This window comes from Heptranchias perlo, chromosome 6 (genome assembly GCF_035084215.1).
Source record: "Heptranchias perlo isolate sHepPer1 chromosome 6, sHepPer1.hap1, whole genome shotgun sequence".
NCBI lineage: Eukaryota > Metazoa > Chordata > Chondrichthyes > Hexanchiformes > Hexanchidae > Heptranchias > Heptranchias perlo.
The window spans coordinates 50,850,162-50,873,373 of record NC_090330.1 but is presented as its reverse complement, the minus strand read 5'-3'; the positions used below and the strand labels follow the sequence as shown (position 1 = coordinate 50,873,373).

Genomic DNA, 23,212 nt, shown 5'->3' with positions numbered 1-23,212 from the left:
ATGTCACTTGCCCATCATCATCTTTTACTGACCTACATTGGCTTCAAATCCCCCATTGCATTAAATTTAAAATCTTTGACCTCATCTTGAAATCCCTCAATGGTTTCACCCCCAACTCTGCACTATCATCCTATATACCCTCTTGATCATTCTGTTGCTCTGACACAATCTTCTGTGCATTCACCCTTTCTTTACTATTTTTTCATTTGTTCTCAGGATGTGGGCGATGTTGGTAAGGCCTTATTTATTTACTATCCCTACGCCCTCAAAAGATGGTGGTGGGCATTCTCCATGAACCACTGCAGTCTTTGGGGGGATGGTGCTCCCACAACACTGTTGGGTAAGAAATTTCAGGATATTTCCCAAACTACAATGAAGGGTGGTAGGCGAAATGGAGGGGACTTGGATGTAATGGCATTCCCACAACATTGCTACTCTTGTCTTTCTTGATGATAGAAGTTGCAGGGCAGGAAGCTACTGGTGAAATAACCTTGGTGAGTTGCTACAATGCATTCTGTAGATCATATATAATGCAGTCAAATCAGATCAATGGAATGATCAGGAGGGGATATAGGATTCAAGGAGATTGCAGAGGTGGGCACAAGGCCATTGAGGATTTAAAGATGAGGACTAAGATTTAAATTTAATGCACTGGGGAACTTGATGCCACTGTAGGTCAGTGAGGAAGGTATTGATGGGCAGGTGGCACTTAGTGCAGGATAGAATATGTGCTGCAAAGTTTTGGACTAAAACATTTTGGTAGCAGAGAGGTGAGATATTGAGTCAAGTGGTCGAAGCACCGATGAAGCAAACTGCTCTGTCCTGGATTCTGTGTCCGAGCTTCTATGGTGCTGTTGTTGCTCTACTCTTCGAGGTAAGTGTTGAGTATTCCGCCATACTCCTGACTTGAGCTCTGTATATAACTGGTTCACTTAAGCTTCTGGCCAGTGGCTACTCCTAAGATGTTGATGATGGGGGAATCAGCAATAGTGGTGCCTTTCAAGGGCAAGGGGAGATGTCTGGGCATTCTCTTGTTTGAGATGGTCATTGCCTGGCACTTATTGTGGTGCGAATGTTACTTGCCATTTGTCAGCCTAAGTGCAGATGTTTTCCAGGTCCTAGCGTGGGTGGGCAAGGGCTGCTTCATTGTGAATGGAAATTAACTCTGTGGAATCATCGGTGAACACCCCCACTCCTGACCCTATGATGGAAGATCATATGCAGCTGACGATGGTTAGATTGAAGATGCTTCCTTGTGGAACTTGTAGTGATGTTCTGACGCTGTGATGTCTGGCTTCCGACAACCACAACCATCTTTCTTTGTGTCAGGCATGACTCTAGCTGCTGGAGTGTTTTCTCTACAACCCTCGTTAACCTCGGTTTTGCTAGGGCTCCTTAGTGCCATATTCCGTTGAATGTTTTGTTGATGTTGAAAGCAGCTACACTCATCTCTCAACCATTGGTTGTGGAGCCATCAGTTGTCTCAGTGCTACATGCTGGGACTTCTTCCTTAAAGCACTCTGGCTCTCTTGCCTCCTTTAAAAATCTTCACAATACTCAAGCCTTTGACCAAATTTTCAGGCATCCCTCTTAATCTCCCCCTTTTTGGCTTGATGTCTATTTACTTACACCTACCTATGTGGCATGTTCCTTAACGTGAGAGGCACTGTACAAATGTTGCTGTAATTTTCAGTTCTGTGAAGGGTGTATAAACAAAATGTTAACTTACACTTTCTCTTTAGAGTTGCTGACCTGGCCTGTTTTTATTTTAGAGTTCCAGCATTTGCCATTTTTTCTTCGTAATATTTTATCAGACATTTGTATGAATGGGACAGGCACATTTCAGTTTTTAAAATTACAATGCTTCTCAAAAAAAACGGTTTAAAATGCTTAAGCCTGAAACAGGTACAGAAAGTATTTGGATGGCTCAGCTGGTTAAGAAAGTGAGTAACTGAGCCAAACAGATCAGAAAGATCCCAAGTTCAATCCTCAATATAAACTGGGTTAGCTGATATAAACTGGGATGGAAAGAGGAGTGATACAACTGGATTCAGTGTCCCTCGGCTTTGGAGGGGAAATCAACCATGGCCCCCGCACCTGACTCTTGTCTACCAACCCCCACTGTAGGGGTAGGTATTTAGACATTGGGTGAGGACAGAACTGAGCTTGGCTTTGATGTCCCCTGCAGTTGAATAGCCTGCCAACACTTACTGTACTTACTGTATAGGCCCCATACATTAAGATGGTACTGAAGAACATCCTGTGGCCGTGGATCTCCATCCCAGCAAAATTCAGTACCTTCTGGAGAGTTGGGGGAAAGCAAAAAGAGGGAAGAAAAAAGACAAGAATTGTCTACATTATATTTGCTAGAAATTTATAATAATGTTTAATTCTCCTTCCAAAGCCATTAGAATTCAGTAAGACGAAGACAAAGACCTTAGGGAAATAAAAATACATCAAGGTCATTAAGCGCATGCGCTGCCTGGAAAATGACTACAAATCCCGGCGAGCGTAGCGTTCGAATGTTCGCTCCCGCTTCCGCTCCGAAATAAATTACGTCATTGTTAAATCTACGAGAAAGTGGGTGCATTGTGCAATGTAGCGTTCTGCGGTGCAGCGCTGGAGACAGAGTCAGAAGCAGGGCATGACTGCTGCACTCTGAAACACACTGTAACTCCACATTTCTCACATAGCAACGACAAGGGAACAAACCCGAAACAAGTAAGTTTTTATTTCAATGTGGTTTTTGTGTTATGAACGACTTCTTTCCTTCATTGCTGCGCTTGTGTTTTCTCCCACTTCCAGCACAATTCATGGAAGTCAGACTGAAGTGATCCTGGTTTCCGGAGTGATACACTATTTGCTTTATTTTGTATTGTTAATCCGTGTATTTAATATTGGCATATTTGCTATTGTGTTGCATGATGTCTAAGTATTTACAGTGTTATAGCTTATTGTACGCATAGAGCTAAAAGCTATTTTTAGTTTCCTAAAGTGAAAATATGTGATTTGTCATTAATGAAATATTTTTGAATGCATTGTTTTTGATTTTATTTTAACACAAGTTTAATTTCAACAAAGTTGTGATTTATTCTGAATCAGATCATACTGTAAAATAGTTTCCTTGTAAAATAACTGATTTTCAGAATTGCAACTTTTTCCAAATGAAATATAAATATTATGTTGTGCTCAATTTGGGGGAAAAAGAGATGGGATTAGAGGGCTTTGACTTGAGTATAATTTCATTTGTATATTGGAAAAAGGAACTCTTTGTCCAAATTACAATTTGTATCCTGAAGACATAAGGTATAGTAGATCAATAAAACACACTTAGTTTTTCATAAGATAGTGTAGGCAAAACAAACCAATGCACTTCTAGCTGATAAAATTAAATCTGCCTTAACTATATCCTGTGAAACCATTTTACAGGATTTCAGATTGTGCTTCTGTGCAACTCAAAGGTGGTATACTTCAGTTTTAATTTCCAAGCAGTATACAAAAATACTTCTGTTAGCCCATCTAAAACACTATGCTTAATATCTTGTGGAGTAGTCTTTTTAGAGACTATATCTATATCTATCTATGTATTTGACAGAAACTTTACAGTTTTTAAGAGTACAATGAAATTTGTAAGATTGAAGACTTGCAAATTTTGTAAATTATTTTTGTGATATTTTAAAGTTTGGATTTAAAAGTTTAGGTGCTTTTGAAGCTTCTTTAATTTAACATGACTGATTCCCTTAGATTGGGTTTGAAGTTGTGCTTACCTTTCCTTGACTCTGTTTCCTAGCCTACATCACTCTTCCTTTGGCTGTAATACAGAGCTGTGCAAAGCTTCAAAGTTTTGGTGTAAGAGTTAATCAAATTTAACAGCCTAATTTAATAAGTTTATTACTGCCTTATTTTTAATACTCTGACATGTTGGGCATGTGTTTTAGAATGATTCTTTCTGAATATGGGACAACACTTGAATTGAGTGTTGTATAAGAATATGTGACTGCAAGAGAAGTTGTCTCTAGGTATTGTGTGTTATCCAAATTTAACTTTTATTAAGAGTGGAATATGTTTTGCTGGCAAAGTAACTGTCCAAGAGCTTTATTTTCAATGGTTCAGATTCCAAGATGCTGTAATTGGTACAACACATTTAAAACTTTATTCACTCTAGCTGTTGACAATATCAACTTGGCTCTGAAGTAGAGCTGGGGTTTGTTCATGATTTGAGTCTGAAGTGTAGACCTGTGGTTAAAGAATTGGGTTGCTGTATATGAAAATAGTACACTCCTTGTTTTGAAGCAGCCTCATATACTGTCAAATTTAATTCCACATGGTAAATAAGTTACTTTTTGTATCTACAAACTGTAGAAGATCTTTATTGTAGCATCTAAGCTTGCGTGGAGTGTTCAGTACAGAAGTTGAGCATGAAATCTGCATTCTGCAATTGACATAGATGCTCTGATTGAGAGTTATGTTCTGCAGTGATTGTTTCATAGCATATCTGCTTGTAGTAGTAGTGTGATGTTGTAGGGAAGTATTAATACACTTTTTGTAGTTGGGTAACTTTATTTTCCCAAGAGCAGAAGCTGTGCCCTCTGCTCTTCCAACTCTAATCTACTACAAGTTCTCTCTCCTACCATTAATGGCAGTCTGCAATTGTCTTGGTCCCCACATCCTAGAACCCCCTATCTAAACCCCTTCATCTTATTACATCTGTCCTTTCCTTCAAAGCTTCCTGAAAGTTACCTCTTCAACAGCACTTATGGCCATCTCTGCTAACCTTCCCCCTACTTAAATGTGCAGCACCACTGCACTGCCTTGTACAGCTATCTTGCATCAAACCACTTCTGTATTTGACTGGTGGGTGTTTCCCTTAAAATGGTGGAGTGTTATGTTACCCACTGACATTCATCGCCTTAGAATCATAGAATGATACAGCACAGAAGGAGGCCATTCAGCCCATCGTGTCTGTACCGGCTCCATGGTTGAGCCATCCAATTAGTCCCACTCTCCTGCTCTTTCCCCATAGTGCTATAATTTTTTCCTTTCAGGTATTTATCCAATTCCCTTTTGAAAGTTAATATTGAATCTGCTTCCACCACCCTTTCAGGCAGTGCACTCCAGATCACAACAACTCGCTGTGTAAACATTTTTTTCCCTCATGTAGCCTCTGGTTCTTTTGCCAATCATGTCCTCTGGTTACCAACCCCTCTGCCACTGAAACAGTTTCTCCTTGTTTACTCTATCAAAACTGTTCATGATTTTGAACAGCTCTATCAAATCTCTTCTTAACCTTTGCTTTAAGGAGAACAACCCCAAACCTTTCCAGTCTCTTCATATAACTGAAGTCCTTCATCCATGGCACCATTACAGTAAACCTCATCTGCACCCTCTCTTAAGGCCTTGACATCCTTCCTAAAGTGTGGTGCCCAGAATTGAACACAATACTCCAGCTGAGGCCTAACCAATGTTTTATAAAGTTTTAGCATAACTCCCTTGCTTTTGTACTCTTATGCCTTGATTACTAAAGCCCTGGATCCCACATGCTTTTTTAACATCTTTTTTGTCCTGCTACCTTCTCTAAGATTTGTATAGATCCACTCCCACGTCTCTGTTCCTGCACCCCCTTTAAAATTGTGCCACTTAGTTTATATTGCCTCTCGTTCTTCCTACCGAAATGTATCACTGCGTTAAATTTCACCATTGTAAACAATTTTACAACACCAAGTTATAGTCCAACAAATTTATTTTAAATTCCACAAGCTTTCGGAGGCTTCCTCCTTCGTCAGGTGAACGGTGTGTCTACGTCCTCCTGAACTATCCTGAACACCAGTCTGTCTACGTCCTCCTGAACTATCCTCTACGTTGTTTACCACATTTCCAAGTTTTGTGTCATCTGCAAACTTTGAAATTATATCCCAGTACAGATCATTAATTAATATATATCAAAAAGAGCAGTGGTCCTAATACTGACCCTCTGGAACACCGCTGTATACTTCCCTCCAGTCTGAAAAACAACCGTTCACCACTACACTCTGCTTTCTGTCCCTTAGCCAATATCGTATCCACGCTGTCACTGTCTTTTTAATCCCATGGGTATTAATTTTGCTAACCTTGATGAACATGTTCACCCAAAAGCTTAAAAAAAACATTGGTCTGAACTGTTGCTTTGATATTGACCCCTGAGTAATGTAGTCCTGGTATAGCTGACAGTGTAGTTAACATATGAAAGTAAAGTTGAGCGTGAAGTTGAACATTGTTGTTAATTGAAAAATTAGAAGAGAATAATGCTGCCTGAACTTTTTTAATAGTCCCATTGAACATATGTGTTTTGCTTTCACTCACTTAAAACTACTTTTATGCCTACATTCACTAGGTAACAAGATATAGCAGAGATATACGTATTTCTAAAGTTGTAAAGCTTATTGAAACCTTCATGTAGTGGCAATTGGGCGACCATCTGCCACTAGATGAAGTATTTTAATAAGATTTACCATGAATGGTACACTTATGTGGGTGGGAAAGTTGGAGGGTATGAGCTGATTAAATCATTTTCCTTAGTGACATGATTTTGGAGGGAAGAATGGAGGGAACTTATGAAGAATTATCCAGTCACTGCCAATGTTTGCTGTAAATTTTATCTTTTCAAAAAGGCCATTTTATATAGTGCAGATATAGAGAGGATGCTAGATCCCTCTGTGAATTGCAAGACAGTAATCCATTCCAACAGTTGGAAGATATGTCAAGGCAAATATTGAATGGTTTATATTTTAATCTGTTAGTAATGTTACATTACCGCCTTTAAAATTGAGTCATGTAAGTCCTGCACTGGCTGATCAGTTTTTTTTTAAATATATATATAATTTCATGAAGGCATCAACTTTTTGTTGGAGTGCAGTCATGTTCTAGTAACTTGCCCAAGTGTCTATTCATTCTTGTCCTTATCTGTTATTCACATACAGGCACTTTCAGCAAGGGTTGTCCAGCATGAAATGCTTTGTTGCAGGGAGTGGTTGAGGCAGAGATCATTGCATCCTTTAAAGGAAAATTGGATAAACATTTGAAACTGAGGAAAATACAGGGCTATGGGGAGAAAGTAGGGTAGCGGAATTAGTTGTGGATTGTTCAACAAAGAACCGACATAGACACGATTGGTCAATTGGCCTCCTGTGCTATAAACTTCTATGGTTCTACAGGTTGCTGGATGGCAATCAGAAATGGAAACCTCGGCAGATTTTTTTTTCCTTCTCATGTTGGGAGGCTGAGGACAATTCTAACACCCTGATAACCTGCACTATGGGAGAACTTGAGACCTTTTTGATCTGTATAGTTCAGCTGGATAAGCTTGCTGAGCCTTGGAGCTGCTCTTTCTGTGAAATGCTACTAATTGGTAATTATATTTGTTACTTTGTAATGGTATGCATCGGGGGCTTTGCGCAGTGTAATCACATTACTTAAAAATAATGTTCTTCCAGTGGTAAACTGAATAATGAATCACTGAACAATGGTTAAAAGTAATCAGCCCTTTGTAGTAATCTAAAGTAAAATGATGAGACAATGAACATTTTAAATTTTTTTATCAACATTGTGTAACCTGAGGTCTCACACCAGCTCTCAGCTGAGAGCAGCTCTTTCTGGGTCTTTGCCTATGCCACACTACCTGCCTAGTAGGAGAAATGAAACAGTAATTTAGGTGACTTATTTGATTTATTTTACCTTTTCTCTTGATGTCTGAGGAATGGCCTCTGCTGTATTTCTTCCCTTCATGGCTTGTTTGTAATTGGGGAATTGCCAGTGTGAACTAGTGTCCTGTTAGGCTGTGCCACTAGTACACATTGTACCACGAACGTTACATAGAATGTACAGCACAGAAACAGGCCGTTCGGCCCAACAGGTCTATGCGAGTGTTTGTGCTCCACACGAGCCTCACCCCTCCCTACTTCATCTAACCCTATCAGGATACCCTTGTACTCTGTTCTCCCTTGTGTGTTTATCTAGCTTCCCCTTAAGTGCATCTATGCTCGTCGCCTCAACTACTCCTTGTGGTAGTGAGTTCCACATTCTGACCACTCTCTGGGTGAAGAAGTTTCTCCTGAGTTCCCTATTGGATTTATTAGTGACTGTCTTTATATTTATGGCCCCTAGTTCTGATCTCCCTTGCAAGTGCAAACATCTTCCCAACGTCTACCCTATCAGGTTACCCCTCAGTCCAGAGAAAAGAGCCCCATCCTGTTTCAATCTTTCCTGATCGGTATAACCTCAGTTCTGGTATCATTCCAGTAAATCTTTTCTGCACCTTCTCCAGTGCCTCTGTATCCTTTCAATAATATGGAGACCAGAACTGTGTACAGTACTCCAACAAGTGTGGTCTAACCAAGGTCCTATACAAATTTAACATAACTTCCCTGATTTTTAATTCCATCCTCTAGAAATGATCCCCAGTGCTTTGTTTGCTTTTTATTTGGCCTTATTAACCTACGTTGGTACTTTTTAGTGATTTATGTATCTGCACACCCTGCCCACCGCGGATCCCTCTGTTCCTCTACCCCATTTAGATTCTTATTATCCAAGCAGTATGTGGTCTCCTTATTCTTCCTACCAAAATGTACCGCCTCACACTTATGTATATTGAAATTCATTTGCCAATTACATGCCCATTCTGCAAGTTTATTAATGTCCCTGTTAACATTATGTAAATGGGTTCTACATTTCTGACTCTTGAGTGTAGGTGCTTGGTTTTTAAAAAATTTCTAGGTAAGGAATTGGCTAGTTCTGGCTCATCTATTTCAGATATGCCTGTTAACTTGTCACCTGAGAGGGTATGAGCAAATAATGTGGCAATTGATAAAAGCACTATGGACGTTGATCCTTTACCTAGATTTCTTAGTTTAAATAAAAAGGGATCAAAGTCAAATGCTGATAACTACAAACCAGTATCTATGTCAAACCTGTGATGTCAAGGTTTATGAAAATAATAAAACAGGAAATTCAGGCAGCACACAGCAGGTGCAACTAGACGTGGAAAGGGAAAACATAGGCTAACATTTTGGGATGTTAGGAAAATATAGGGTAGATATTAAAATCTTACCCTATATTTTCCTTTTCCAGATACTGATATACTAGCGGCAAATTTCCAGCATTTTCTTTTGTTTCAGATTTCTAGAATTTGTAATTTTGTCTTCTCATGAAAATCATAGGGAATGAGAAGCTACTGTATCATCTTAATCAAAACAATTTGGTTGCTATTTTGCCTTCAGTGTAATTGGTTGATTTGTGTTATTGTCAATCTTGTGATCTAGAAATGGTGCAATTATCTCCATGTTCAGCATGAGGTTACAGCAGTAATGCTTTGTCTTCGATTCCCCGCCACCAACTCCATTCCCTAGCCACCGACTGTCTGTCTGAGGCTGAACCGGACCATTCGCAACCTTTGGTATCCTATTTGACCCTGAGACGAGCTTCTGACCACATATCTGCTCCATCACCAAGACCAACTACCTACACCTCCATAACATTGCGCATCTCCGTCTCTGCCTCAGCTCATCTGCTGAAACCCTCGTCCATGCCTTTGTTACCTCTAGACTTGACTATTCCAATGCTCTCCTGGCCGACCTCCCATCTTCTACCCTTCGTAGTCTTGAGCTCATCCAAAAGTCTGCTGTGCGTATCCTAACTTGTACCATCACCAATGTGCTCGCTGACCTATGTTGGCTCCCGGTCCATGAACACCTTGATTTTACAGTTCTCATCCTTGTTTTGAAATCCCTCCATGGCCTCGCCCCTCCCTATCTCTGTAACCTCCTCCAGTCCTACAACCCTTCGAGATCTCTGCGCTCCCCCAATTCTTGCCTCTTACACATTCTCGATTTTAATTGCTGCACCATTGGCGGCCATGCCTTCAGCTGCTTGGGTTCTAAGCTCTGGAATTCCCTCCCTTAACCTCTCTGTCTCTCTACCTCTCTTCACCTTTTTAAGACACTCCTTAAAACCTACCTCTTTGACCAAGCTTTTGGTCGCCTGTCCTAATATCTCTTCCTGTGGCTCAGTGTCAAATTTTGTTTGATAACGCTCCTGTGAAGCGCCTTGTCACGTTTTACTACATTAAAGGCGCTATATAAATACAAGTTGTTGTTGCTTCACATTTCTGAAGCTTCAGTTGGATCTAGGTAACTGGTCTTATTGAGACACCAGCTTCTTGTGGCATAGCAGAGCTTAGAGAAAGCAAATACTTGAATAATAATGAATTAAGATATGTTGTTACAAAACCTATTTAGCATATTGGACTGTGCTATCTAAAACTTGTCAAGAACTTCTCGTGCCTAACTATAGATACTGGTATGGGTAAATCTGCAAAGCCTCATTGTTGTCAATCATTCTCATTCTCTTTTTTTCCCCTTTTTTCTTCCTCTCTCCTTTTCTCTCATTCCTTTCTCTCTTTCCCTTTTTTCTCTCTCCCTAATACTGTCATATCCTGACCCACTACTCCCACACCTCAGAGTCTCTCTTACTGCTCCCACACTTTAGGACTCCTCTTCCAGTACCTGTCCAATATGCCATCCCCCTGTTGTACCTCTGTGATCATCTAACAAAGCTCCTTGGTTACTTAATATCCTATTGCTGCTAACATCCTCCTTTCTATCACTGTGCAGGCATTCTCTCAATCCCTATAGTCTTCATAACCATTGCCGTTTCTCCTATAATACCACATTTATGTCTCTAATATCTCCCTCTGCCCCCCCCCCCCCCCCCCAAACATTGCCATCAGCCCCTCCGCCTCTCTAACATTTCGCTAAGCCATTCTCTATTGCTTTTTTAAGAAGTCCTTGTGTCCCTTTGACCACTTAACATTCACCTCTGCTTCCCTAACATCCTCCTCTATCTACATCTCCACTAATATGCCTCTCTGTCCAGTGATCTATTTTAACTTTTCAATAACAGTTCTACCTGTACTGAAATTAACAGGTCCCCTCACAGACCATGAAGTGGAGGCCTGAGATTTGAGGAGAAGACAGCAGTGCTTAGGCCCAGGCCCAGTCCTGAAGTGGAAGAGGGTGGAATGAAGTAGGGGAGTGGCCGAGAGCGGGCTGTGGCGTGACTGACTGGTGGAAGCAGGGAATAGTGGAGAATGGGCTAGAAGAGGCCAACATTAGCAAAGATCAGGAAAGGCCTGTTACGCTGATTGCCAGGGGAGGCAACAGTGGCGAATGAGTTGAGGAGGAATCGGGAATGGGCAAGAGGAGGTTTATAACAATGACAGAGACGAACGGTGCCAGAAGCTAGCCCAAGAACAGGCTATGGTGTGGCCCACAGGTGGTGGCGGAGTTCTATGAACAAGTAGAGACTGTTGAACAAGGTAAAGGGGGGAAAAAAAGTATTTATATAAATTTACAAACTTTTTAGAGAGATTTTTGTTTCTTTTATGAAACTTTTTTTGTATTCAGGCGGGGAGGCTGTGCTGGGAGGGATGTGATTGTGGAAACACTGCAACTGCACCTGGCGGTAGAGGTGGGTGTACTAGTGTGACAGGGACTGTTACAACTCATTGTTCTGTATAGAATGAGAAATCCTACTAAAGTGGCACCTATAGGTTTGATGGGAAATGGTAACAGCCAACAATTTAATACCAGAGAACCCCAAAGAAAAAAATGAGCTAACTTGCATTTAAAAAGCAGGCCTGATTCCTGGATAGTGTGAGACACAGATACCCACTGTTAATTTTGGGTTCCATGCTCAGCAGGATGGAGGAAATATTGATTTAGGATTACATGCTGATGAGAATGGGATACATGTTTTCATGATCAAAAGTATAGGGTGATGGATTCCTGATTGCATGATCAGCTGGAGGAAGGGGTTAATTGCTGATTTTATGCTGAATGGAGGAGAGGGGGAAAGGATTCCTGCTTAAATATCAGTGGGAGTGGCAATTCCACAGTTAGGGATGTTGTCACTCTAGGAGTTCAGTGGGTGCTTGATGTGGATCGGTACTTTGGCAACGTGTTCATGGGAAGGGAAAGGGTTGTCTGATTGTCTGGAAATCCTGTGGGTTTTTTTTTAGTACTAAAAGTAGTAATCATTCTTTGGTGCTCTAAACAGTTCAGAGTGCTGAACCAGATAGGTGTTGACATTTGATTGACAGAAGCAAGACAGTGAGTAAGAGAGAGAGAGAGAAACCCTGATTTGTTTCTTAATGTATGATATTACTAGAAGAGGAATGGTTAACGTAATAAAAGTGTAAACATAAAAATTAATTTCAACTGAAAAAAAATAATTTGAGAAGGCTAAGATTTACTTGTACACAAACTAAGATGGCAGAGATAGGCTCAGATGATTTCCAGAGAGATACTTCTTGAGCAATGTTCACAGTCTGGGCATAAAGTCTCCAGTGGCCAAATTGAGTAATTACAACGTGACAAGTTGACATAGGCAAAATCCATTCTAAATGTGGACATAGATATTTATAATGGCGGGGGGTCGGAGGTTGACACACAAGTGCGACAACAGGAAGTCAAGTGCAGACAGGACGTGTGCGCAGATGTAAGAATTTTTAATAAGATATGCAAAATACTTCCTACAACTTTTTTATGGAATATTTATGTAGAAATGTTTAATCTACACTTAGATATGTTTCATATATTTTATATTAACTTATTTTAATTCACATTCCCTTTTTATTTGTAAACCTTTTAGATTTATATAAAAACCTTCCAATATACAATTTCATTAATTTTCTATATAATGTCTCCATATCATTTACTCTTGTATTCATTCCTTTTTTCAGCTAGCATTACTTTTATTCTCGACAACATCTAAATATACCAATAATCTCCCTATGAAACAGTACTTTTTTTTAAACACAATCCTAGAATTGGAGTCTAAGAATATCAGTAACACACTCCTATTCTAATTTTATTATAATTGGTTATGGTAAATAAGTGATCCTGATATATTATACATTACATGGGATGAAATGATGTATCCTATGACTCACTGAACACTGCCACAAAGATCCATTACTATAATTTTTTTTCTTCAAATGGTTCTAATAGACAGCTCACATCTTGATGCATTTCTTTGTCTGGGGAGTTGGGATGGTTGATGAATTGTTACTTCTGGTGCTGTAGTCATCGGAGGTCAGTGATGTTGAGATTGATCTGTGGTTATGAAATATCAGTAAGTTCTGTAAAACTAACCAAAATGAGAGCAACGGAGAGAATAGACAACCATTAAAGGTTGTGTCTGTGTGAGTGAGAAAGAAAGAAGTGGACAACCTTAGACTGATGCAGCAGGAATGAAGAGTAAGATGTGAAAAAGTTGGGAGAGTGACAATGAGCAACTCAGCTTTTTGGATAAGGAGTAGAGTAGAAAATGGTTCCAACAAAGATACAAGGTGCTCATTTAAATCATTGCTGAAATCCTCCCTGCCTTTAGTGTTACGAGGAACACACTGCTAATATCTTCATGGATATTGGCAGTGATCCTCAGCATGCCATTATAGATCTTTGCACTGGCTTTTTAACTTCATAGTTTTTTAAAAAAACATTTTAATTAATGTCCAAGTGACCAATTTGTTTTTGACGTCCCTGACTAAGGATGTTTCAACAGTAACAACAACTTGCACCTTATATAGCACCTTTTAACGTAGTAAAATGTCCCAAGGTACTTCACAGGAGCATTATCAGGCAAAATTTGACACTGAGCTACATAGAGATATTAGGACAGGTGACCAAAAGCTTGGTCAAAGAAGTAGGTTTTAAGGAGTGACTTAAAGGAGGGAATTCCAGAGCTTAGGTCCTAGGCAGCTGAAGGCTCATCAATTTGTTGTTTTCTAATACAAAGTATGCTTTTATGTTTATCAAAACTTAGTTTTACTCTTAATATTGTTTGAGTACATTAGATGCATCATGATGCAGGTGAAACGATAATAAATTTTATGATGCTGTATCACTGATAATCCAGTATAACGAGTCACTGAGGCAGGAACAGTGGTATAAGATCACTAATTCCCATTGAGTACTTTGCTAGACAAATTTACTGATTTATGTGTAATGCTCTACCTTCCCCCACCCACCCACCCCCCCCATTGTTTTTTTTACAATCAAGACTAAGGGGTTGTAGGAAAAGTGGACTGAGATTTATAACATAACTAGCATTTTATTTATGGCCTTAATTTAGCTCATTCTGTATAGTCCAACACAAACCAAGTTTATTAACATTGATTAAGTCACTTCTGGCATCGGCAGGACTGCAATACAGTATTGGTTGAAGAATAACTTAACTCTCAACTCACCAGAGATATCAAGGATTGACTGGACAGAGATGTGTTATTACTAATAATTATTATTTAGCTACTTCTTCTAATGGTACTAACTATAGTTTGGCAGATTTGGTATCATTGATTATAGTAATACTAGGTCCAACAGAGTTACTTTTACTTTGCACAGATGAGAGTCCAAATCATCATCAGCACAACAATAAATTTTATTTCAGTATTACATAAACAGCATATATAAAAAAAAAAGTCAATGGTTCTTGTGATACACTGGCTCCACCTCTGGGAAATGCCTTTGGTGAGTTGTTAATCTTTCTGGCAGTCCTCCTCTTTCACCAATATCTGTTTAATATCTTACATGTTATGGTATATTATACTCTTTGTACATAAGAACATAAGAAATAGGAGCAGGAATAGGCCATACAACCCCTCGAGCCTGCTCCGCTATTCAATCAGATGATGGCTGATCTTTGACCTCAACTCCACTTTCCCGCCCGATCTCCATATCCCTTGATTCCCCTGGAGTCCAACATTCTATCTATCTCTGCCTTGAATATATTCAATGACTCAGCATCCACAGCTCTCTGGGGTAGAGAATTCCAAAGATTCACAACCCTCTGCGTGAAGAAATTCCTCCTCATTCTCAGTCTTGAATGTCCAACCCCTTATCCTGCGACTATGTCCCCTCGTTCTAGACTCTCTAGCCAGGGGAAACAATCTCTCAGCATCTACCCTGTCAGGCCCCCTCATAATCTTATGTTTCAATGAGATCACCTCTCATTATTCTAAACTCCAGAGAGAATAGGCCCATTCTACTCAACCTCTCATAGGGCTACCCTCTCATCCCAAGAATTAATCTAGTGAACCTTCATTGTACCGCCTCCAAGGCAAGTATATCCTTCCTTGGATAAGGAGACCAAAACTGTACGGAGTACTCCAGGTGAAGTCTTACCAAAGCCCTGTACAATTGTAGCAAGACTTCCTTACTCTTGTACTCCAACCCCCTTGCAATAAAGGCCAACATGCCATTTGCTTTCCTAATTGCCTGCTGTACCTGCATACTAACATTTTGTGTTTCTTGTACGAGGACACCCAGAACTCTCTGAACACCAAAATTTAATAGTTTTTCACCCTTTAAAAAATATTCTGTTTTTCTATTCTTCCTACCAAAGTGAACAACCTCACATTTCCCCACATTATACTCCATCTGCCACCTTCTTGCCCACTCACTTAACCTGCCGGTATCCCTTTGCAGACTCTTTGGGTGCTAAATTGGGCTGCGTAGCGCCCTTTGTTTCGGCGCTACAGGGCCTCTCCGACATTCAAGATGGAGTGTTAGCTGCGCGCGCACGTTTCCAGCGTGATGTCCGCTGGACGCCATCTTGACATAGAATTTAGTGCTTGCGCAAATACCAAACGCTGGAAGCATGTAAAGTAGGGAGAAAATGCGTGCAATCAGTGTGCAACGGTGATTTAAAGTGAAAGACAGCATTTTGGACCTTAACACTTAACTCCACGCACAATCTTAACCCAACCATCTGAACGTGCCTTACGGTGGCTGGAGGACCCTCCACCAGCACTATTTAAAGGGGCAATGCAGGTGTTGCAAGTTATTGCTTCTGGCTGCTGGCGGAGTAGGAAGTGTTTTTTGAAACTCCAAATTCTCAGAGTTCCTGGAGTACATTTGAGAGTGCTTTTGGCAGGTACTGCTTTACGATTCGGAAAGCTACAACTGTGGTTGAACAACATTCATGGCAACCATGAGTGGTCTGCTAGGGCTCCCGCTGGGTATTGAGCACGACAGGGAGCATGCAGAGTGGCCATAGCAGGTCAAGTTGCGAGGAGAGGGAGGACAAGGAGGCGTAGGGCACTGAGCAGGAGGCCCTATCTAATGAGGGCCTTCCGGGACCAATTCTCTTACTGCATCGGACGCCTGAGGTTCACCAAGGAAGCCGTGACCGAGATCTTCAACTGGTGCGGCCACAACTGCAGCCTCGCAGCTGGGCAAGGACAGCATTGCCTGTAGCTGTGGATGTCACTGGCGCTGAATTTCTATGGCTCAGGATCATTTCAGGCCTCTGCTGGTGACATGTGCAACATTTCACAGTGTGCAATGCACTGCTGCATTAGAGAGGTCACAGATGCACTGTACAAGATAAGGAACAAGTTCATCACCTTCCCTCTTGACAGCAACAAGCAGAACGAGAGAGCACAGGGGTTCGCTTACATGCTGGTTTTCCCATGGTGCAGGGTGCCATTGACTGCACGCAAATTACCCTGCGTGCCCCGCCTATCAACTCGGCCAAGTCGTCAACCAAAAGGGCGACCACTCCCTGAACGTGCAGCTGGTGTGCGACCACATGCATCGAGTCATGGAGGTCGATGCCCGCTACCCTGGGAGCAGTCACAACACCTTCGTCATGTGGCAGTCCAACATGCCAGCTATCTTTCACCTGCCTTGGCAAGTCAAAAGCTGGCTACTGGGTGACCAGGGCTATCCCCTCACGCCGTGGGCTCATGACACCGGTCAGGAACCCACGCGCACGTGCACAGCAGGCCTATAATGAGAACCATGCTGCCACACGCAACATCGTGGAGCACACCATAGGCCTCCTCAAACAACGCTTCCGCTGCCTCGACCAGTCTGGAGGAGCCCTGCAGTACTCCACTGAGTGGGTGGGCAGAATTGTGGTGGTATGCTGCATGCTGTACAACCTCTCCATGAGGGATCAGCCTTTGCCACCAATGATTGGAGAAGACCCTGAGGAAGAGGCTGAGGGGGAGGAGTCTGAAGAGGAAGTGGAGGAAGACGTAAGGGTGCAACAGGAACCACACGTATTGTCTGCAAAGGTTCTGCGTGCTTGCCTGATCCGTGCCCACTATCAATAAAGTCAACTACATCCCCCCCCCCCCCCCCCCTCACCAACAGTCCTGCACTCCCCACCTTTCCACGCCCACAAGACAATCAAATCGCCCTTCATCTGATTGAACATTGTGCATTCCCTTGGTGGCTGTTGTTCGTGTGCCTTTACCTATCCTAGTGCTCCTACGAGGTGTTTCCCCAGTGGCTGGAGCATGGGTGGTGGGAGGCTGCTGGCCTTCAATGGAGGAGCGTGCAGATGGCCTTTGAGGACAACATCGAGCAGCTCTGGGCCAGTGGAGCCTGGCTTCAGACTGCACCATCTCACCATAGGCTGCAGCAGTCTGGCCTGGCTGGCCGATAGGCGACAACAGGGGCACTGGCGGAGTGGCGGGGTGGGAGCAGAAATGCTGTCATCCTGAGACAGGACAGCAGGTCCGACTACCATGTCGCCACTGCCACTCTTCTGGGGCGGCGTCTCAGCAATCCTGGTTATCAGCTGGAGAACGGATTGCTGGAGTGCAGTGATTCCCTGGAAGCCCCGTTCCACTGTGGTCCCCAAACCCATGATAGCAGCAGTCTGAGCTGCAAATGCAGCAGTCAGACCTTTGATGGCAGATGTTTGTGCTGCAATGGAAGATGTGACATCAGTCATCAGATGTTGCATCATGGTGGGTTCCTCAGGCGTGCTGATGGAGGTGACCACCCATTCCATGTTGGAAAGGATGGGCTCCAAGCTCAGCGCAAAGCCCCGTGCCAAGTTGGAACTGGACTCCTTCATGCCCCTTGTCATTGTGCGCAGGCATTCTGGCAGGCTGTCCAGTGCCCCAAGCATTTGGTGATGTATGCCCATCAAAGTCCTCATCTGACTCCTCTGCAGCAGAACTAGTGACCGACCTCGTCCTCCAGCGAGCTGGTACCTGTGGTATCCTTTCCCCCCACCCTGGCTCCTGCGCACTTGTGCCCGGTGTCTCACGTGCAGATCCCTCCTCTAACCTAGCCTCTAAAGAACACGCAGTGTCATTCTCTGAGCTGTTTGATGCGAGTGTCAGATTGAGTGACTGTGTGGCTTCAGTGTCCTCCCTCCTCCTCCTCTGATGGTGCCGCCACCTGTTCTTGGGTATCTGCAATGACAAAGGGAAACAGGTTGAGTTGTGGGAAGAGGAGCAAGTAAGACGTGCATACTGATAGCATCTGCAGCACGTGAGTCAGAAAAGATTATGGGAGGAGGGACACGTAGGAAATGAGAAGGGGCATTAGATATGAAGAGACCCCCTTCATCGGGACCTCCAGCATGGCATGTTTTCACAGCTGCATTGCCGGCCCGCCCAATGATCCGAAGCACTGTCCCCTCTAGGAGGGTGAGGACGTGTAAGCTGGGTCGTCCACCCTCGGGTCTCTCCTGCTGCCGGCTGCTATGTGCCACCTTCTCCTGCAAGACAGAGCACAGTGTGTCAGTGAGCATCCTGCAAGGTGTGTGGGTGATGTGCCTGTCATGGTAGAATAGCTGCCAGTATGTGTGACTGAGTGGTGGTTGTGTGGCCCGTAAGTGTGGTACTATGTGCAGGTGAGGTGCTGCATGCAGGTGAGTTGCTGCATGCCGAGTGCAGCATTGCGTATGGATGGGCAGAATTTGTTGGTGGGTGGGTGACGGGGAGTATGATGCATGGAGTGGTGGTGCAGTTGGTAGGATGTGCCACTTGACGTTTGCATTCATTTACCTTGACCACTCATGTCAAATCATTGAACTTCTTTCGGCACTGCGCCCACGTGTGTGGTGCCATGCTCCTGGCATTGACTTCCTGCGCCACAGCCTGCCACTGCATGTGGCGCTGCAGTCTGGAGGGTCTCCTGCCACCCTGCGGGTACATGTTCGCCTCCTTTCGTCCACCCCTTCCGCCAGGGCCTCCAGTGCATCATGGGAGAAGCATGGCGCCCTCTCTCGTGCTGGTCCTGCTATCCTTGTGGCCATCTTTCCCTCCCCCTAGTGAACTGTTCACCTGCCATTTGAAATGTGCACCTGCGCCTTTAAGAGGTGCAGGCTGCTGATGACGTGCGCTGAGCACGCCCCATTTCCAACTTCCTCATTCTCTGTGCAGCTTCTCAGCAGCACAGGTAACGCTGGCTGTACAGAGATATCATGATAATTAGCAGGCAGCACAAAGTTCATGTGCTGCCTGTGTAGGATCCATCGGGCGCGGGGTACTAGCGCATCACACAACCCCCGCCTGAAAACGGCCCTTATCCAATTTTTTTCCCCTTTTGTGTCCTCCTCACAGCTTACTTTCCCACCTAGCTTTGTATCGTCAGCAAACTTGGATACATTACACTCTGTCCCTTCATCTAAGTCATTAATATAGATTGTAAATAGCTGAGGCTCAAGCACTGATCCTTGTGGCACCCCACGACTTACAGCTTGCCATCCTGAGAATGATCCGTTTATCCTTACTCTCTGGTTAAAGGACAGAAAACAATCATCTATCCATGCTAGAATATTACCCCCAACCCTATGAGCCCTTATCTTGTGTAGCAACCTTTTTATGTGGCACCTTATCGAATGCTTTTTGAAAATCCAAATATACTACATCCACTGGTTCCCCTTTATCTACCCTGCTAGTTCCATCCTCAAAAAAAAAACTCCAATAAATTTGTCAAACACTATTTCCCTTTCATAAAACCGTGTTGACTCTGCCTAATCATATTATGATGTTCTAAGTGCCCTGTTACCACTTCCTTAATAATAGATTCCAGCATTTTCCCGAAGACTGATGTCAGGCTAACTGGCCTGTAGTTCCCTGTTGTTCTCTCTCTCTCTCTCTCTCTCTCTCTCTCTCTCTCTCTCTCTCTCTCTCTCTCTCTCTCTTTTTCTCTCTCTCTCTCTTTTTCTCTTCTTGAATAGCAGGGTAACATTTGCTACCTTCTAGTCCAATGAGACCGCTCTAGAATCTAGAGAATTTTGGAAGATCACAACCAATGCTTCCACTATCTCTGCAGACACCTCTTTTAGAACCTTAGGATGTAGGCCATCAGGTCCAGGGGATTTGTCTGCTTTTAGTGCCATTAGTTTGTCCAGTACTTTTTCTCTGGTGATATTAATTGTTTTAGGTTCCTCACTCTCATTTGCCCCTTGATTCCCCATTATTTCTGGTATGCTTTTTGTGTCCTCTACTGTGAAGACAGATACAAAATATTTGTTTAATGAATATGCAGTCTATGTACTTCAATATAAGTTTTGCAAAAGCCTCATAACTGTCCCAAATTTTCTAGAAATGTTCTGAAAACCTTCTAAATTGAAAGTTAAGGAAGTTTTGAAGATGAATAATGTTTCACCTTTTAAAATACCTTCAGATCATTTGATGTGCTAACTGAACAGTTACGGCAAACAAACCCATTTGTAAATTATTTTAAGTACAATTCGGCTCTGCAAATATGTTTTAAATTGTAATTGTTAACTTTTCTATATGAAACTGCGCACCTTTCAGCATATGGGAGTAATAGTAGCCAATTCTAGACATATTCCTGGAGGTTTGATCACGTGGCATTCGATCGGTACAATTTGAAAATGTTTTTCCTCTTACCTTGGAGTTGAGTGTCTTTGCTCGCAGTTTCTTCTTAAACTGTTACTTAAGTTGGCCGTTCTGGTGGCACGTTGACCAACCCCGAGGAAATCCAGCAGGGAATGATTGGCTGAAACCGAAGATTGTGAGCGCCTGGGGAGACGACCAGGATGGTGCAGGGTGGGAATTGAGCATCTCCATGGCCCAGACTCAAGTGTGAACCGTACAGACAAAGTATTTTTCTTTTGGGTTGGCGGCAGCAGCAGCGTATGGGAGATCAATCATTCATCCCGGATGATCCAGGAGGGTTAGCAACTCTTAATTACTACAATGACAAAAAAAGATGAACCCATTTTATATCCATTAATTCCTTAACACTTGCTTTTAAATAAAAGCCTTGATATTCCTCCCCAAATTAAAGATGATCAGAGTGAAATTGCAAAAAGCAGAGGACAGGTAGGTATTTAGTCACTGGACTGGCTACATGCAGTGCACAAAGATGTTTTTCCCTATCTTCCAGGCACTCCTGGCTCAGGTTCTTGCATTCCTCTCTCCATTCTCTTTTCAAATTCTGATTCATCCTACTCTTTGCAGCAGCTGCTGTACCACCCCAAAAACTTTGCTCGAAGTGCCTGATGACCAGCAGAGGCCAGAGATTGCAACACTGATTGGCTGAGAACAGCCAGAATGGTGCCCATGCGCAAATCACGCATGCAAAGAACTTTTCTCTCGCGTCAGTTGCAGCAGCAGCCAGGAGACAAATTGCCAAATGCAGGAGTTTCCCTGGCCAATTTGGGAGGGTTGGCAACCCTGGGGAGTAATACTGAATGGCATGCTACCGCTAATGATTTTGTTTCAAGGACTTCATTACACAATGGTAGCAGCCATACATTCAAGGAAAATAAACTTTTTTGTTTTAGTTCTATTAATTGGGTATCATTCTTGTTAGTATAGTTTCAGTATTGTGTGCTCTATTGCATAAATATCAACTGAAAATAAATAAATAACTACTTCATCCTTCCTACTCCAGAGTATTTTCTTTTCTCAAATAAGGGGTTGATTAACCTTTATTCGCTTTTTTTATGGAGGCATATCAAAATGACGAGGTCCTTAAGATTTTCCTGTAGATGACTTAGTGCAATATAAATCCATTAGCAAAAATTAAAGAAAACTAGTCAATCATGATGATGCAATTTTAATCATGTCCTTTTCACACTATTCAGTTAGTTGAAAGGATACTTAACTGTTGGAACTGGCAAAATTTAAAGTAATTGAGCTCTGGATTGCACAAATAATTACTCCACTAAAATTGAAGAAAATACCAGTTTACCCACAAGACTCAGTCCCAGACCTAAAAGAGATCATCTTTTCCCAGTTTAAAAATGCTGTCCCAGAGCCAGCAGGATACACTGAATTTGATAATTGCAGAAATCTCAACAGACCCAATGGTGCCTGAATTTGCACCAGTTGCAATATTTATTATTGGGGTGAATGAGTAACAGGGCTAGGGTTATTGGGTCGATTTACAAAAAGAGAATTAAGCCCAGGAGGGAAACATGGGCTCATTAAATTGAATCTGAGACTATTTTCTACATCTGAAGAACTGTACTGGGAGGTGTCAGGTTATAGCAAGTGGCAGTGTTTTTTTTACAAATTCACTTATTTCCTTCTGTAAAACTCTCCATGTTGCTTACACCACTACAATGAGAAGTGGAATGGCTCCAAAATTCATTTCTGCTGCAAAAACTGCCAGGAGTAGCTGTTATACAGAAGTAGCCATACATACAAGACAGACTTATTTTTTTTTTATTTGAGTTTCTCACTAGGCAGTGTTGTTACCCATTGTGCCACTGAGCCATAAAAATTCACAAGGTCCCAGGTTTGATTCCTGGTCTGTACTGAAGTAGCAAAAGGGTGCTATGGTAACGTAGTGGTTATGGTACTGGATTAGCAACTCGAGGTCATTGGCAAGTTGCGAAATTGAATTCAATTAATTTGTGAGCTGCCATCAGATAAAATAAGAACAACTTGCATTTGAGTTAGAGGAACACTGATTTCTTGGGAAGTTGTGGGGCAGGAGCAGGATGGAGATAGGGAGGGGTGAGGCCATGGAGGGTCTTGAACATAAGGATGAGAATTTTAAATTTGGGGCATTGATAGACTGGGGCCAATGTAGGTCAGCAAGCACAGGGGTAATAGATGAGCGGGACTTGGTGCGAGTTGGATATGAGCAGCAGAGTTTTTGATGAGCTCAAAGTTGTGGAAGATGGGAGGCAGACCAGGATAGCATTGGAATAGTCAAGTCTAGAGGAAACAAAAGCATGGAGGAAGGTTTCAGCAGCAGATGGGCGGAGACGAGTGATACTACAGAGGTGGACGTAGGCAGTTTTTGTGATGGAGAGGATATAGGGTCGGAAGCTCAGCTCTGGGTCAAATAGGATGCCAAAGTTGTGGACAGTCAGGTTCAGCCTGAGGCAATAGCCAGGGAGGGGAATGGAATGAAAGACAATGGCTTCAGTCTTCCCAATGTTT

General features: G+C 42.5%; 1 protein-coding gene across 1 annotated transcript in view; it reads left to right on the top strand.

Annotated features, from left to right (window-relative positions):
• Nucleotides 1-2,585: 2,585 nt before the first annotated feature.
• rab30 (RAB30, member RAS oncogene family) overlaps nt 2,586-23,212 on the top strand; it is an 86,468-nt gene continuing 65,841 nt past the window's right edge. The window contains exon 1 of the mRNA XM_067986266.1: nt 2,586-2,721. The gene's annotated coding sequence lies outside the window, so the exon portion shown is untranslated. The remainder of the gene's footprint in view (nt 2,722-23,212) is intronic.